Raw genomic sequence first — 17,372 nt, 5'->3', positions numbered from 1 at the left:
TCGGATGTCAGCGGACATATCACCGCTGACATCCGACGCTCCATAGACCTCTATGGAGCACCCGTTCAGGTCCGCCTGAAAAACTGACAGGCGGGCCTGAACGGGACATCAGTGTGAAAGAGGCCTAAGAGGAACGGGGCAGGACAGAGCTATGAAACACTGCAGATAGGTGTGCCCAGCTCAAATTTCATGAATCAGGTTTACATCCACTTTAAAAATTGTCATGGTGTACATTACAGGACACAGGATAAGTACTCAGGCAAAATGGGTTATGCAGCTAATGGAGACTGGACATTGGTATATAAAGCTGTTAGAACAGCCCGGGATAACGTTAAATAGGACTGATTGCTGTATGAATGACAATGGTCCCAAAAATGTGTCAAAAATGTCTGATGTGTCCGCCATAATGTAGCAGTCACAAGAAAAAAAACAAAAAAAAAAACACGCTGATCGCCGCCATTACTATTAAAAAAAATGCTATAAAACTATCCCCTATTTTGTAAATGCTATAACTTTTGCACAAACCAATCAAATCGCGAATTGCGATTGTTTACCAAAATTATGTAGAAGAATATGTATCGGAATAAACTGAGGAAAAAAAAAAATGTTTTTTTTTAAATATATTTTTTGGGGATATTTATCAAAAAGTAAAAAAAATTGAATTTTTTTCAAAATTGTCGCTCTATTTGCTTATAGCACAAAAAATAAAAACCGCAGAGGCAATCAAATACCACCAAAAGAAAGCTCTATTTGTGGGAAAAAAAAGGGCCTGGTCCTTTGGCTGCAAATTGGTTCGGGGCTTAAGTGGTTAAACCAGAAATGTCTTCATCCTCATGGATCACTAATTAAAGTTTACAATCAAAAGGTTCTTACAAGATACACAAGTCTGTCAGTTAAAGCGACGAAGTTACGAATCGCAAAAAGGGGCCTGGTCCTTCGGCTGCAAATTGGTCTGGGGCTTAAGTGGTTAAAAACACCCTGTCCCAACGAGCTCGCACGCAGAAGTGAACGCATACGTGAGTAGCGACCGCACATGAAAATGGTAGTCAAACCACACGTGAGGTATTGCCGCGATCGGTAGGGCAAACGCAATAATTCTAGCCATAGACCACCTCTGTAACCCAAAACATTCAACCTGTAGAATTTTTTAAATGTCGCCTATGGAGATTTTTAAGGGTAAAAGTTTGACGCCATTCCATGAGCGGGCTCAATTTTGAAGAGTGACATGTTGGGTACCAATTTACTCAGCACAACTATCTTTCCCAATATAAAAAAAAATTGGGCTAATTTTTTTATTCAAAAAAGTGCATTTTCCCGAAAAAGCTTGTAAGAGCACTGCGCAAATACGGAGTGAAAAAAGTATTGCACTGACAGCCATTTTATTCTCTAGGGTGTTAGAAAAAATATATAATGTTTGGGGGTTCAAAGTAATTTTCGAGTAAAAAAAAAAAAAAAAAAAAAAAAAAAAAAACCCGTTTTAAACATGTAAACACCGAGTCTGAAAAAGAGGCCCTGTCCTTAAGTGGTTTAAGTGTTACTAAACCCAGGACCCTGCATTCACTATCCCTGATCTCCCACAGTACACATATTTTAGTAAATATAAACTGCTAAATACCTTTTCTCATCAGAAGTACATAGCAGTCTTGTGACTGGTATCAGTGCCTGGTTAAAGCTTGTGGGATGAGTTTTCATTGCACTGACCGTCCTATCTGGATGCAGGACCCCTATCTGGACAGTGCTGGTTGGCCCATGTGCTAATCACATGCACTGTAAGGAAAAAACAAACTAACAACACACACCAAACTAAGCATGTGCAGCCTGACTCCACTAGCTCTGTCTTATCCAGACATGTTTTGGGGGAAATGCATGAAGGGGGGGGATCAAAGAAGACAGGATCAAACAGCCTTTTTACCTAATGCAGAGGATTAATCCCTTAGGTTCCACAGTGAGAATATGACAAGCATTCTTTACTGCATATACAGACTGATTATACTGTTGTGGGTTTAGTAACACTAAGCTTTGAAGGTGAAGGATAGAAGTTGACCGTTTGCCATGCACAGTTGCCCCAGTTTTGATAAACTGCCCTTAAGACATCTCTAGAGGTGTGTCTGCTCTGCCAGCTTTTGACAGAGGGAGAGCCTATGGAAAGGTCATGCACTGGTTCAAAGCCAACTAAGTCACTTTACTGCTGTAATCTTCATTCATTGAGTGGCTACTAAGGCTCCATGCACACTGAAGCTGATAAACTGCAGTTTATTGGAGTTTGGGCATTTTTTGTAAAAGCCCATAAACTCCACTCTATGTTAGCCTATGTGTCCATGCACACATGGACGTTTTTCAGCTTTAATGAGCAGTGGAGTTTATGGGCTTTTTTCTGAACGCCAGAAATTCGCGTTCAAAGTGCCGTTTTTCAGCGGCAAAAAACGACAAACGCTCATTAACGCTCATTAACGCTCATTAACGCTCATTCATTAGTGTTCGGCATTCTATTTTTCAATGCATTGTGGGATTTTTGGAGTGTCCTCTGTGTATTTTTATAAAAAACGCCCATTAACGCTAACGCTGTAAAACGCTCATTAACGCTCATTAACGCTAGTATAAAACGCTGTTAAAAGCAGGTTTTTCAACCAGCGTTTTCTGCCAGCAATCTGGCGTCCAGAAATAGCTTTTTTGAGCTTCAGTGTGCATGGAGCCTAATAAGTTAGCAGGGTTGGTAGGACAATTAAGTCTCCTAAAACACCAAAATGTATTTCACGAGCAATGTAAACAAACAAAAAGAAAAAAAACACAAGAGAATTTTCTTACTATCTCATATGTGCTGTACACAGAGGAGTCCTATAGTTTAAAAAAAATAAAATAAAATCATGTTTTCAATGGATGAAAAGGAGTAAAAAAACAAAAACAAAGAGTGGAAATATTCCTGTGCATACAAACAATGCAGAGAAAAGGTCATCAGTATTTAGTCTGTATCACAGCAGACAGCAGCTGCCTCTTCAATGAGCAATCCATGAATCCGCTGCTGGTAATCGCAAGGATCTTTTTATCACGTACCCTCTGCTAAGCTTCAAGCATCTGGTTCCCAATTTTCCTATTACATTTAGTACTGTGTATAGAAAAGCCACAGCAGCAAACAGTCATTATATTAATGTGTGCTGAGGTATGAACAGAGCAGGTAGCACTTTGCATATAAACTATCTTATGACACAGACTCCTAGGGCGCCCTGACTTGCCGTAGGATGGAGAGAGAAAAATAGCGCTGAAAAAAAAAGAAAACCGCAATTAGACGCTCATCACTGAAAACCGCGCACTCAGAAGGCTCATTCCTAGCCTCATAAATTTGACTACGATTTAATTCTAAAGCTATTTAGTGACTCAATGTCATGACACACTCAGCAAATTGCTTCTTAACCACTGTGGCAGACACATAAAGGCAGGTATCAACTGGGGTGAGGAGAACTAAAAGCTCCCATCTTCCATTTAATAGTATTTAAGTGCTGCCAGAGCCACTAAAAAAATGCAAAGTACATTGTTTAGATTTTTATTTAAAGTGGTTGTATCCTTCTATAGTGTGTACTTGTCTCAAGCCTGAGCACCAAGTGTAATTTCTGTGCTGATGCCTCATTTTCTGCATGGACCACTCCTGAAAGGTTGTCCTGACACCCAGAGAAAAAAGGTGACAGGGGAGGGATCTCCAGTGATTGACAGCCCCACGTCTATTTCTGTGAGCTGTGTGAAGAGGAGTGTGTCCCTTCCCTACAATCAGCTGTCACTTGATCTGATGTAGTTCTCATATAGCACTCTGTAACCTGTCCACTGAACTTTCCTGGAGAATTTTAAATTTAATAAACTTTACCAGGAAAGACCTCCAAACTTTTATGAAGCACATTAGGCTGTGAGAAATTCAGTGTAAAGATTACTGTCAGCACCCATATCCCTCCCAGTATCACTTATCTGCAACACTTATATCTACCTTTGTTTATTAACCTAAATTTAGTCTAACCCCTAAAATAACCAAATGTAACCTACCAAATAGTGTTGTGCCCGACTATGCACATTTGTAGAAACTATGTGAATTCTACACGCTGGTTCTTAAAGTAAGAGCTCAAACCATAACCATTATTTGCATTAAAATATCTTTATTATATGAGCATGCAGGAAAATAAAAACGCAAGCATAAAGACATGGCGATCACGTGTTTCTTTTGCCCAATAGGATAATGCTCTTGTTTTGTTCGGTTCCGAAGAGCTTTTAATCTCATCTTCCTATCCAATACACATTTACATAATCGCAAACTGTATTAAAGCTTATTTGCACAATCACAAAAAATAAGGACTTGAAGAAATGGTGTGCACTACTCTATATTTATGCAAAAGGCATAGTTTGTGCGCTTTTTATTTGCTTACATCAGGCATGTGGAAACACACCATCGTACAACAGCACAGACTATAAACCCAGCCACATATTCACCTTCTAAAGTGTTACTAAACCCACAACAGTAAAATCAGTCTGTAGATGCAGTAAAACATGCTTGTTATACTCACTGTGGAACCTAAGGGGTTAAACCAGCGCAGTGTGTAAAAAGACTGATGCCATCTTCCCTGATCCTCCCCTTCTTCCACTGTCCCCAATCCATCTGCTGATAGTACAGCGCCTTGGGGGCACTCTGCACATGCTCAGTTTGGTGTGTATTTTTGGTATGTGTTTTTTTGGATGGGTGCATGTGATCAGCACAGGGACAATCAGCACTGTCCAGACAGAGGGTCAGGGGTCATGCAGCCTCATAGGAAAGTTGCAGAATGAAAACTCCTCCTACAAGCTTTAACCAGTGCTTGGCCAGACACCGAGATGTCACAAGACTGCTATATACTGCTGATAAGAAAAAGTATTTAGCAGTTTATATTTACAAAAATAATTGCATTTCTATGTACTGTGGGAGATCACATACAGTGCCTTGCAAAATTATTCAACCCCCATTGGCTTTTTACCCATTTTATTACATTACAGCCTTTAGTTTAATGTTTTTTCAATCTGAATTATAATGTGATGGATCAGAACACAATAGTCTAAAATGTGAAAGTAAAATTAGGAAAATATATACCTTATTTATCAGCTTATACACGCAGGGTTTCCCCCTGAAAACAGAGCGCAAATCATGGGTGTGTGTTATACGCCAATAGTTTACCTTGGAGGGGAAGGAGGGGGTGAGCACCACCGGAATTCACAGATCCGTCATCTCCTGTTTACTCGGCTCTAACATTGCACATACGGTCACCGGCATTGGACCAGTGTTCTGTCTATCACAGGAGCTGGTCCAATGCCGATGGCAGAGGCGGGACTGTGAGACTGCCGGCAGAGCCGAACAGGAGATGACTGCTTTGATTTCCTGCACTGCATTGATGAGAGATGGTGAGGCTGTAGATGGGCATTAATCAGGCAGCTGCATTAATGAGAGATGGGCTGCAGATGGGCACTGATTAGGCTGCAGATGGGCACTGATCAGCCTGCATTGATGGGCACTGACCATCTATTTTGCTGCAAAATAGTTTATAAAAAAAATAAAATCCTGAAAATTCCCTTTTAAATTGAAGGTGTGTGTTATATGCCAATACGGTACATAAAACTATTTTTCAAAAATAAAAAAAATGATAATCGGCATGTGCGTATGTATTCACCCCCTTTGTTATGAAGCTCATAAAAAGCTCTGGTGCAACAAATTACCTTCAGAAGTAACAATTAGTGAACTGATGTCCACCTGTTTGCAATCCAAGTGTCACATGATCAGTCATATACAGACCTTATTGAACCAAGAGGCACCACTAACCAAACACTGCCATGAAGGCCAAGGAACTCTCCAAACAAGGGACAATGTTGTTGATAAAGTCAGGGTTGGGTTATAAAAAAAATTCTAATCTTTGATGATCCATAGAAGCACCATCAAATCTATAATAACCAAATGGAAAGAACATGGCACAAACAGCAAACCTGCCAAGAGGTGGCCGCACACCAAAAATCACAGACCGGGCAAGGAGGGCATTAATCAGAGAGGCAGCACAGAGTGCTAAGGTAACCCTGGAGGAGCTTCCGAGTTCCACAGCAGAGACTGGAGTATCTGTACATAGGACGACAATAAGCCGTACGTTCCATAGAGTTGGGCTTTAAGGCAGAAGAATCCCTTTCAGTATACACAAAATGGCACGTTTTGAGGTTGCGAAAAGGCATGTGGGAGATCCCCAAAATGTATGGAGGAAGGTGCTCTGGTCTGATGAGACTAAAATTTTACTTTTTGGCAAAGAAAATGCTGTGTCTGGCACAAACCCAACACATCACCCAAAGAACATCACCTCCATAGCGAAACATGGTGGTGGCAGCGTCATGCTGTGGGGATGTTTTTCAGCAGTCGGGACTGGGAAACTGGTCAGAGTTGAGGGAAAGATGGATGGTGCTAAATACCCTTTTCTTGAGCAAAACCTGCACCACTGTGATTTAAGGCTAGGACAGAGATTCACCTTCCAGCAGGACAATGACCCCAAACACACTGCTAAAGCAACACTTGAGTGGTTTAAGGGGAAACATGTAAATGTGTTGGAATGGCCTAATCAAAGCCCAGACCTGAATCCAATAGAAAATCTGTGGTCAGACTTAAAGATTGCTGTTCACAAGCGCAGACCATCCAACTTGAAGGAGCTGGAGCAGTTTTGCAAGAAGGAATGAGCAAAAAATCCCAGTGGCAAGATGCGGCAAGCTCAGAGATTTATCCAAAGCAACTTGGAGCTGTGATAGCTGCAAAAGGTGGCTCTACAAAGCATTGACTTTAGGAGGGTGAATAGTTATGCACATTGACTTTTTGTGTTATTCTGTCCTATTTGTTGTTGGTTCACAATAAAAAAAAATAAAAAAATCTTCAAAGTTGTGGGCATGTTCTGTAAATTAAATGATGCAAATCCTCAAACAATTCATGTTAATTCCAGGTTGTGAGGCAACAAAACAAAAAATGCCAAGGGGGGGGGGGGGTGAACACTTTTGCAAGGCACTGTATAGTGAATGCAGGGTCCTAGGTTTAGTAACACTTTAAGAGTGGTCTCACACATATGCACACTTACAAATAGGCCAAGTAGATGTATGATGAGAACTGTCAAGTGATCGGTGGTTTTATTAATGTATACTAGTATCGTCCATCACGATGGACAATTTGAGCAATACATCAGCATTAAATTTCATGCTCAAATAATTCACTAATATGAAAGCAACTTTATAAAATATGCAAGCTCTCAGTACATCTTTTTCTTAATGAGATATATTCCAGTCTAAAGCTGTAACAGTTCAAATCACAACACATTCCAGCTTCCAATATTCCACAAAAAATGTTTTTTTCTTTTAAAGATTTTTCAGTGATTAGGCCACTTCTTGATGACTGTTGCCTATAAGTACAAAGATTACTTTGTAATGTGGTCTTTTGTACAGCCATTCCTCCCTGTTAACTACTAGTGCGAATATTAGATTAGTCAAGGCAAGCCTTACTTTTGAAGCACTTCTTTATTCTGTCATTAATTGAAATGGTGACAGTACAGGGTCACAAAAAAAATGCAAAGCTTATTTAAGCCTAGTAAATTCCAGCTGTTAACATGACTTATCCAAATGTAAGTTTTATAGCTTGGGATTCTGTATTCCTAAAATAACGATTAATAAAGAGCTGGAGTGAGCACATGTTGCTAAGAGGTTTAGTATCAAGCTGCACTGAAAAATCCTTTCGATAAAATTATGTAGAATGCTCTGGTAATTTAATTTTTTTAACAATTTGGGGCGTAAAACATAAGGTAGGTGTTATCTCAAGATATGTCCTAGAAAAAATGTCTTTCATCTTATGGGGCAGTATTTGGCTCAATCAGCCTCAGTGGTACAGTTAAGCCCCATACACACTATCAGAGTTTCTGCTGATTTTCTCCTTCAGATTTACCAAAACCATATAATATGAGGTCAAACCTTAGGAGTTTCAATTTGTATGCAATCAGGCAGGCCCTTCCACTACATGGTTTTGGTAAATCTGAAGACAAAAATCAGCAGAAAATCTGATGTGTATGGGGCTTTATGTTGTTCCACTTAAAAGTGATTGTAAGGTTTTTTTTTTTTTTTAATAGACATACTTGCCTCCACTGTGCAATTCATTTTGCACAGAGTGGCCCCAAACCTCGTCTTATGGGGTCCCCTGGCAGCTCCCCCCCACCTCAGATAACCCCCTAGGAGAAGCGCTGTTACCTTGCGGGCACAATCCCAAGTCTAGCATTTAGCGTCCATAGCTGCCGAATATATAACTCGGCCCCGCCTCCTGCGTCATTGGATTTAATCGACAGCAGCTGGATCCAATGGCTGCACTGCTATAAATCTATCCAATCAAGAGCACAGAACCCCAGACAGACAGCATGTCCCCGCTGGGTCAAGTTACAGGGCTCAGGTAAATAAAACGGGGGTATCTGTGCCAGGTGTTTTTTCACCTTAATGCATAGGATGCATTAAGGTGAAAAATTAAAAAAAAAAAAAAAAAAAAAAAAAAAAAGGTTTACAACCCCTTTAAGTGTAGCAGGAGATATTGTAGTGAAAGTAATAAAAATTAAACTGCGCTCTGAATAATTACAATCCCAATATGCAAAATTTTCAAAGATCGTGACTGCAAAGAATTTATACGTGTGTGTCCCAAGTGGTACACAAATTGCACCAAAACATAAATGCAAAAAACTGTGGGAAAAAACGTGATGCAATTGAGTTCATTCAATTTTCAGTGCGCCATGATGTATTCCGAGTCTTGGTTAAAATATTCCACCACCATCAACACCTGCCACACATCCTACTCACCAGAATACCATGACACCCATTATAGGTATCATAATAGGCCCAAACGACAATCCCAACTGAAATTTCCAATGGCCACAAAGGTGGTCAAGCAACAGGATTCAATTGGCATTCAATTAGCATCGATCGCCGGATGTTTTCAATGGATATACTCCAGATGGATGTAATGTCCTCAGCAGGTAACCAGTGTTATTAGTGGAAAATAAAGAAAGATGGAACTTCCATGGTGAAGTACATTTAGCATTTATTCCCAAAAAATTCCATTAAAAGTCAGAAAACTTAAAAACAGCACAAATGTTTTTCTTTCAGCAGCTGACACTTGCACATGTTTGAAAAAATGCTGTCAGCATTCCAGGCTGTGTTACAAACGTAGGTGATGTGTCTCAATCAATACACCCTACATGTTTTATCAGCAAGCTCTGACGTCTTCAGGGGTCACGTCAAGACGTCAGAGCTTGCTGATGAAACATGTAGGGTGTATTGATTGAGACACATCACCTACGTTTGTAACACAGCCTGGAATGCTGACGGCATTTTATCAAACACGTGGAAGTGTCAGCTGCTGAAGAAAAAATGTCTGCCGTTTTAAAGCTGTTTTCTAACTTTTAATGGATTTTTTTGGAATAAATGCCAAATGTACTTCACCATGGAAGTTCCATCTTTCTTTATTTTCCACTAATAACACTGGTTACCTGCTGAGGACATTACATCCACCTGGAGAATATCCACTGAAAACATCCAGCAATCGATGCCAATTGAACCCTGTTGCTGACCACCTTTGTGGCCGTTGGGCATTTCGGTTGGAATTGTCGTTTGGGCCTATTATGATACCTGTAATGAGTGTCATGGGATTCTGGTGAGTAGAATGTGCGGCAGGTGTTGATGGTGGTGGAATATTTTAAGCAAGATCCGGAATACATCATAGAGCACTGAAAATGAACTCTATTGCATTACAGTTTTTTTTGCAGGTTTATGCATTTATATTTTGGTACAATTTGTGCACCACTTTGGACACTATATTTGTATAAATTCTTTGCAATTTGTAATTATTCACAGAGAGCACGGTTTAATTTTTATTAATTACATTCAATATTTTATTTCACTTATAACGAGCTGCTCCTATCTTCTCGTTTTTTTTTTTTATTAGTCTTTCAGGAGATGTTGTAGTCTGTTAACTTTGGGGAAATATCCATGACATGGGTGTCTAAGGCGGTGTGAAATATCTCTTGTCAGGAGAAGGGGTTTTGCAATTGTGGAGGTATTTGTGGTGTGATGCGAGAGTCTTATATGGTCTATGCAGGGTGTCTTGTCATTGGTATCTTGGTGAAGCGAAATCGTTGAGTATCAGACCAGTAAAGATAGAAAGAGGAAGTGATGGGGGGGCCTGGTCAGTAGAAAAGAGAGCCTAGGTGGCAAGGGGGAAAGATAAGAGGAGGAAAAAGGGTGGGTAGAGGTGGCTTAGTAGGGCATCAGAGTTGAATGATGCTGCCACCACCATGCTTCTTTGTGGGTATAGTGTTCTTTTGGTGATGTGCATTGTTTTTGCGCTAAACATGTCTTTTGTAATCCTGGCCAATAAGTTCAACCTTGTTTTCATAAGACCATAACACATTTACCCACATGCTTTTGGGAGACTTCGGATGTGTTCTTGCAAAATCTAGCCAGGCTGGGATTTTTTTTTCTTCGTAAGAAAAGGCTTCCGCCTTAGCACTCTACCCCATAGTCCAGATATATGAAGAATACGGGAGATTGTTGTCACATGTACAACACAGCCAGTACTTGCCAGATATTCCTGCAGCTCCTTTAACGTTGCTGCAGACCTCTTGGCAGCCTCCCTGACCAGTTTTCTTCTCGTCTTTTCATCAATTTTGGAGGGACATCCAGTCCTTGGTAATGTCACTGTTGTGCCATATTTTCTCCACTGCATGACTATTTTCACTGTGTTCCATGGTCTAATGCCTTGGAAATTATTTTGTACCCTTCTTCTGACTGATACCTTTTAACAATGAGCTCCCTCTGATGCATTGGAAGCTCTCTGGTGGCCATTGCTTTTGTTGTAGGATGAGACCAAGAAAATGTCAGGAAAGACCTAGTAGAACAGCTGAACTTTATTTGGGGTTAATCAGAGGCACTTTAAAAGATAGCAAATGTGTACTGACTCCTATTTAACATGGGTTTCAATGTAATTGCTTAATTCTGAACACTGCTACATCCCCAGTTATAAGAGGGTGTGCACACTTATGCAACCACATTATTTTAGTTTTTAATTTCACTTCTCCACCCTAAAAGATTTCAGCTCGTTTTTCAAAAGAGTTGTACAGTTTAGAGGACACATTAAAAAAGGTGGAAAAAGTTCTGAAATAGATTTATCTTTGTCTCAATTTTTTTCATCACGGAAACCTGACATTTTAACAGGGGTGTGTAGACTTTTTATATCCAATGTAAATGCATGAAAACACACTCTGTTCTCCTAATTTTATTTTTACTCTAAAAACGGACAGGTATAGGAAAAGTAACCTGTGTAAAATGTCTGCTTTGCTTTTAAAGTTAGAAACACTATGACCAAGGCCAAGTTTGGCTACTGACATGATCACACAATTCTGGTACAATAAGAATATACTGAACCACTTAATGGACAGCTATGCCAAACAAGCAGCTAAGCCAAGTAATTTGATTTGGTCCAAAATACTGATGTACAGAAGAAAATATACTTATTGCAGCCGTTCAATCCCAGCTGTGCTCATCTGTTAAAGAGTCCTCATTTAAATTTAAATGTAAATCCAAGTAACAGTAAAGCCCTCAGCTCACAGTAACATTTCACTGTCACTTGCAATCCATCTTTCACAGATTAAAAGGGAAACAAAATGTAGGCTCTTTGTATACATGCATTTATTGCAGCCATCAACAGATGTCAAATTTCACCTTCTGTATAAGAGTTAGATAAAATGCTTTACACGGCATACAAGGAACATTTAGAGGAAAAAAAAAAAAAGTCAGGGAAAAAGCCGAAAACATCATTAAAATAACAAATCACCAATTTCAAAATAATGGGATCCGTTTACTAAAAGGATATCTCATGCAGTATTTGGGTCAGGTGACATTTTTCCCAAATATTGCATGCGATAATGAAAATGATATACTATCCCTTTATGCAGTATTTACCGCAAAAAGCAAAATCGCATATAACAATGTAAGTCAATTCACTAAAGGAAATAAAGGCTTGTGTTAAGTAGTGGTCCAGGCATGTGATAGTTAAAGAATGTGTTTCATGTTAGCTGGTTGTGCGCCCGCTGAATACTTAACCATGACTCAACTGCGGTCAGCCGAATTCCCAGCTGACAGCAGAATGTGTACAAAAGAAAATCCAGCATTAAAAAAAATAAAAAAAATAAAAAAAAATAAAGTTAAAATTGTGGGGGGTCCCTTCTAATCCATACCAGGCACTTCAGGGGTTTGGCCACATATTTATTTTAAATGCTGGATGATCTTTTGTTAACATTTTGCTGTCAGCGGAGAATCCCACTGACAGCAGATGAGACATGGTTGTTAACCAGCTAAAATGAATCAAAAAGCCTGGACCACTACTCAAATGCATTTATTCACCTTAGCGAGTTGACTTGAGGGGGTACACTGCACAAAGCAAGAGGAAGAGGAACTTATATTGTTCCTCGCCCTCTGATGTTAGAAACTGGATGCAATGGGGATTTTGCCACTTCTGGTTTCGGTTTCTGATTTACAAGCCACATTTGATCAAACTGATACCAGTTTGGGGGTTCCAAGTAATTTTCTAGCAAAGGTCAACATTACATGTATGAGAGAAATGTCAGAATTGGCCCAGTTTTGAAATGGTTAATAAGGAACAATTCACTACAAATTACAGGTGGAAACAGGTAAATAAGAAAAAATAAAAAATGCTACTTTATAAAAAAAAAAAAAAAAAAAAAAAACTTGAGGATTGGGCCTGTTTATCTTATTTTTCAAGTAAGCTATGATTGTTAAACAAAACCAATATTTTTCTAGTTTTAGACGGTTCTCTTTTATAGGGCTCAGACAGGCAAATAAACCATCCTCTGTGAAGAGTCTCTTGCAGATGAGTGTGCAACCAGGTCATAGAAGTGGGTGCACATGCAGCAGCTGTACGGACACAATCACATGTCAAAGTTTGACAAGCGATTGTGTCCGTACAGCTGCTGCATGTGCATCCACTTCTATGACCTGGACCAGAAAGTAGAGCTTCTGCATGAAGGATGTGTCTAAAGGCTTTTACTGACTTTTTCACTTGGCGATACTGCCAGTAAGTCTGTTTTTCAACAGAGCAAGCTGCCCTGCAGATGTGACAGTCAGAGAGTTAAGCCACTTACCCACACACAGGGTTGCTTAATATGATCAACTTTGATTTATTTAGATAAACAACCATTTATCACAAAAGGAATAAAAAAGCATTGCTGTAAAGTTTTAAGTAAAAGTTATAAAGTATTAGCTTGAGTTTGGCTTCAATTTATTAGTGTATTTAAATCTGTTGGTACATCTAACACCTCCTCCCCCCTGGCTGACAATGCTGCTTTCCAAAGGTGTTTCAGTTACTCCTTCCAGGTTTATCCTGCTTTCGGCTGTCCCTCCCATCTTCTCTGTGTCCCCACTGCAGGCTTGTGTAGACCAGCTGGCATTCTTTACTGAGCATGCTCATATTTCAGTTCCCTTTTAAGCTCTTGATTTCCTCCTTGTTCTTATTTCTGCAGCCCACGGGACTATAGAGTCACACATGTGGGTGTATACACAGTGGTAAATGGCACTCCCCTCCCTCCATCTTCATGCCCTCCTAATGCTAAACATGGGGGCCAGATATAGTATGTAAATGTAATTGCCAATACCTGTAAAGTAAAAAAGAGCCTTGGACGCAGATGCAGTCTGAACGAAAGCTAGTACCAATCATCCAGACTCTGTCTACACCATATTAATGCACAAAAATACACATCTGATGTTTAAAGAAAAAACAAACAAACAAAAAACAAACAAAAAACAAACAAAATCAAAGCAGCCATCACAACTAATGGTTGATAAGCTGCAATATTTTATGCTTTTGGTTTTAATACCACTTAAAGCGGTTGTATACCCATGACACCTTTATCTGTTTTTATATCCCTCTAAAAGGCAAAAGGCATAATGTGCATAGTAGCTCATTATGAAATATTTACCTTAGAACGAGGCGTCATTATCTCACCCAGTCCACGCGAAGGTAGCCGACATGGGAGTGATGACATCGCGGCTCCGGCCACTCACAGCGCTGGAGCCACGATTGCATGTGCGGGAGAGACAACATCACAGCTCCAGCACTGTGAGTGGCCGGAGCCGAGATGCCGTCACTCCCACACATGCGCATGGGAGACTTCTTTCCAGCAAGGTCCCGCGTCTGCTGGGCTTTCAGCAAAGAAATCCCTGTGCGCATGCGCCGCTGCAGTCAGCGGCTCATTGCAAGGGGAATATCTCCTAAACTGTACAGGTTTAGGAGATTTTTTTTTTTTACCTACAGGTAAGCCTTATTATAGGCTTACCTGTAGGTAAAAGTAAAAAAATATTAATAGTAGAAATGAGCCTATACAATCACTTTAAAATAAAAACATCTTTAAGGAATGCTCTTCGAACCGTATTAACAGGAGAATAACTGTTATCCAACTAGAATTCACTATAGAATATATACATAAAACTAGGAAGAAGAATGCCAAGCTGTGTGATACTTCATTTTTACAATGTACTTATTACTAATGCATTTTGATGGTCCACTTTACTTTGAAAGTACTTGTGTGGTTTGGAAGTTTTTCTTTTTTTTTTTTATATAACCATGTATTATACAGAACAAACACTAGGTGGCACCTCTGATAACAAAACTTGTTTTCTAAAATCACTTCCATTAATACTATAGAAAAGCCAATAAAAAGTGCTTTTGCTTTAAGTAGGCAATTTTTTTTTCTATAGCACATGAAATGCCTTTATCCATAAGGGTAAAACGGATGTCAGCAATATGATGGCAGCAAGATGATGGCATGCAAGCAACATACTTAAAGCCAATTATGCTCTGTAGCACTGAAGAACAACCATTAATACTCAAAAATATTGACGTCTCGTTAAAGTTATTACAGCTTGAGTCTCCCATGTGACTGCTAATTTCTTGACCAATATTGAACAGGTATGCAGATTATCTTAAAGCAGAGTTTCACCTAAAAATGGAACTTCCGCTTTAAGCACTCCTCGCCCCCTTACATGCCACAGTTAGGAGTTAGTTAGGAGGGGGGACTTCCCGCCTCACTTCCTCCTTCCACCCAGGGACCGCCAAGGTGACTATAGCCTTAGGAGGCCCCTCCCTTTAGGCGATTTCCTGGGACACATGACAGGTCCCAGGAGATTGCCTCTCCACTCCAGGAGCACAGAGCGACTTACATGCACTGTGCGCGCCCGGCCGTGAAGCCGAAAGCTGTCACGGCTGGGAGCCCAGGGTGGCAATTAAGGCGCCGGTGGAGAGGAGCGACAACCCATTCGGCCGCATCACTGGACCGTAGAACAGGTAATCGTGTTTATTAAAGTGGTTGTAAACCCTTTACAACCAATTTAAACTACAGGCAAGCTCATAATTAGGCTTGCCTGTAGCTGCACTGGATATCTCCTAAACCTGCATGGTTTAGGAGATATCCCTGTATTGGCATGTGCCAAGGTCATGCGGCACATGCACACTTAAGCCAACTGAAGCAATGGCAGTATGTGCCGTTGCTTTAGTTCTACAGTGCAGTTTCCATCGGCTCCTGCGTGGGAGTGATGTCATCGATTTGATTGGCCGGAGCTGCGATACCCGGAAGCAAGCCCCGGGCAACATGTCGGTGGCCTGAGAGAGACTAGGATGGCTGTGAGGGATTCGTTCTCGGGTAATTCATAATGAGCTAGTATGCTATGCATACTAGCTCATTATGCCTTTATCTTGCAGGTTGCTTTTTATTTTTATTTTTGCAGGAGGGTTTACTTCCTCTTTAAAAGTCAGAAACTACACTTTTTGTAGCTGCTGACTTAAAAAAGCCTGGAACTCCCCTTTAAACACCAAACCCATTTTCAGTTTATTTTCTCAGTTCTAAAAGTAAAGTGGTGGGCAGAAAACGGATATATGATTTCAAAGTACCACTGAATCAAACTGTTTGTGTCTACATTTTGCAAACTAGAGAAATTTTAGTGAGTTATGTATGTGAAGACGTACCTTGATGCCATTTATGTATCAATATAAAACATCTCATCTTCAGTTCTAAAAAGCCTATAAATTCTTAGCATACGATACTATTTATTATTTTGTAACCAACAGACTTATGTTTTTGATCTGAGTGAAGGCAAGTCATCTCTCTTCCTACTTTGTCTAATAAGTGCAAAAATTCTATACTGAAGCTCTAGGACATGAAGAGCTAGGCTTTTCAAAAAGGGAGATCCCAAATAAAGGAAGCCTCCAGGAAGTTTGTTGACTTATTAGCAACATCACAAGTTGTAACAGATAAATTCTTGTTCTGTAACATCCAGCAACAGCATAATTGAAAGATTAATTTTACTTTATAGAAGTATAGCAAGGGCACTTATACCACCTAGAGCAGGGGTGCCCAACCTTTTGAAGAGCGAGGGCCACTTAAGTGAATTGGTAACTGGTCGCGGGCCACAATGGGCACAGACACAGCCCACTCTACTCTATGGGCCCTCTGATCCAATCTGATTCGCCCAGACGGAAGGGGCAGATCCCTTTTTTTTTGTAGGTGCAAACAGACAAGTCCGTTTACATCTGCGTCTCCTCCATAGAGGTGAATAGTAAGTCCGACTGGGTCGGACGAATCATGTGAAAGGGGCCTAAGGCTGCTTTCACAATGTTGCGCTGCGATTTGCCTAAAGCGCGGGTGCAGCGCAGTGAACCTGTGGGATTTTCTGTGGGTTAGCTGCACTTCGCCATAAACTTCTATTATATCCTGCAGGTGTGGCGCAGTTTCTCAAGGTGCAACAAACCCGCAGGTAATGATAGAAGTCTATGGCTCAATGATCTGCATCGAGCCATATAGACTTATTACCTGCACCTACATAACTCGCAGCTGCACTGCACCTGAGGATCAGTTTGAAAGCAACACAGTAACCACTGCAAAACAGATATATCCTTATATACTGTGAATTTAGTAGTAAACTTACCTTTAATAACCGTCTTCCATTCTGGTATTGCTGGCTGTTGATGTCCTAGGTGGAGTGCATTTGGTATCACTTCACCTGTGACAGGAGTAGGCACCATACACAGGAAGCATGTGGCTCTGCTCCACAGCCACTTGCTTTCACTACCAGTGACTTCATTCACAAAATTGCTGCTCTGGGATGGCTGGTCGGCAACCCATGATATGGGCTTGCCAACCTGCCATCTTAGAGCAGGAGGTGGGCCACTGGTTGGGCAACCCTGACCTAGAGAGAACACAATCCAATAGGTTACAAAAACGGGGGAAAAAAAAGCAAAAGGGTTTGTTTCATGCGAA

The 17,372-nt window shown here is 40.4% G+C and overlaps 1 protein-coding gene across 1 annotated transcript in view; it reads right to left on the bottom strand.

The window, feature by feature from the left end:
• Nucleotides 1-17,372, bottom strand: part of MAN1A1 (mannosidase alpha class 1A member 1) — a 270,883-nt gene that overhangs the window by 103,291 nt on the left and 150,220 nt on the right. The window lies entirely within an intron of this gene.

The sequence above is a fragment of the Lithobates pipiens genome, unplaced genomic scaffold, assembly GCF_037356315.1.
Source record: "Lithobates pipiens isolate NorthernLeopardFrog02 unplaced genomic scaffold, aLitPip1_a1.2 Scaffold_18, whole genome shotgun sequence".
Lineage (NCBI taxonomy): Eukaryota > Metazoa > Chordata > Amphibia > Anura > Ranidae > Lithobates > Lithobates pipiens.
Note: the sequence above shows the minus strand (reverse complement) of the source record. Positions and strands in the feature narration are given on the sequence as shown.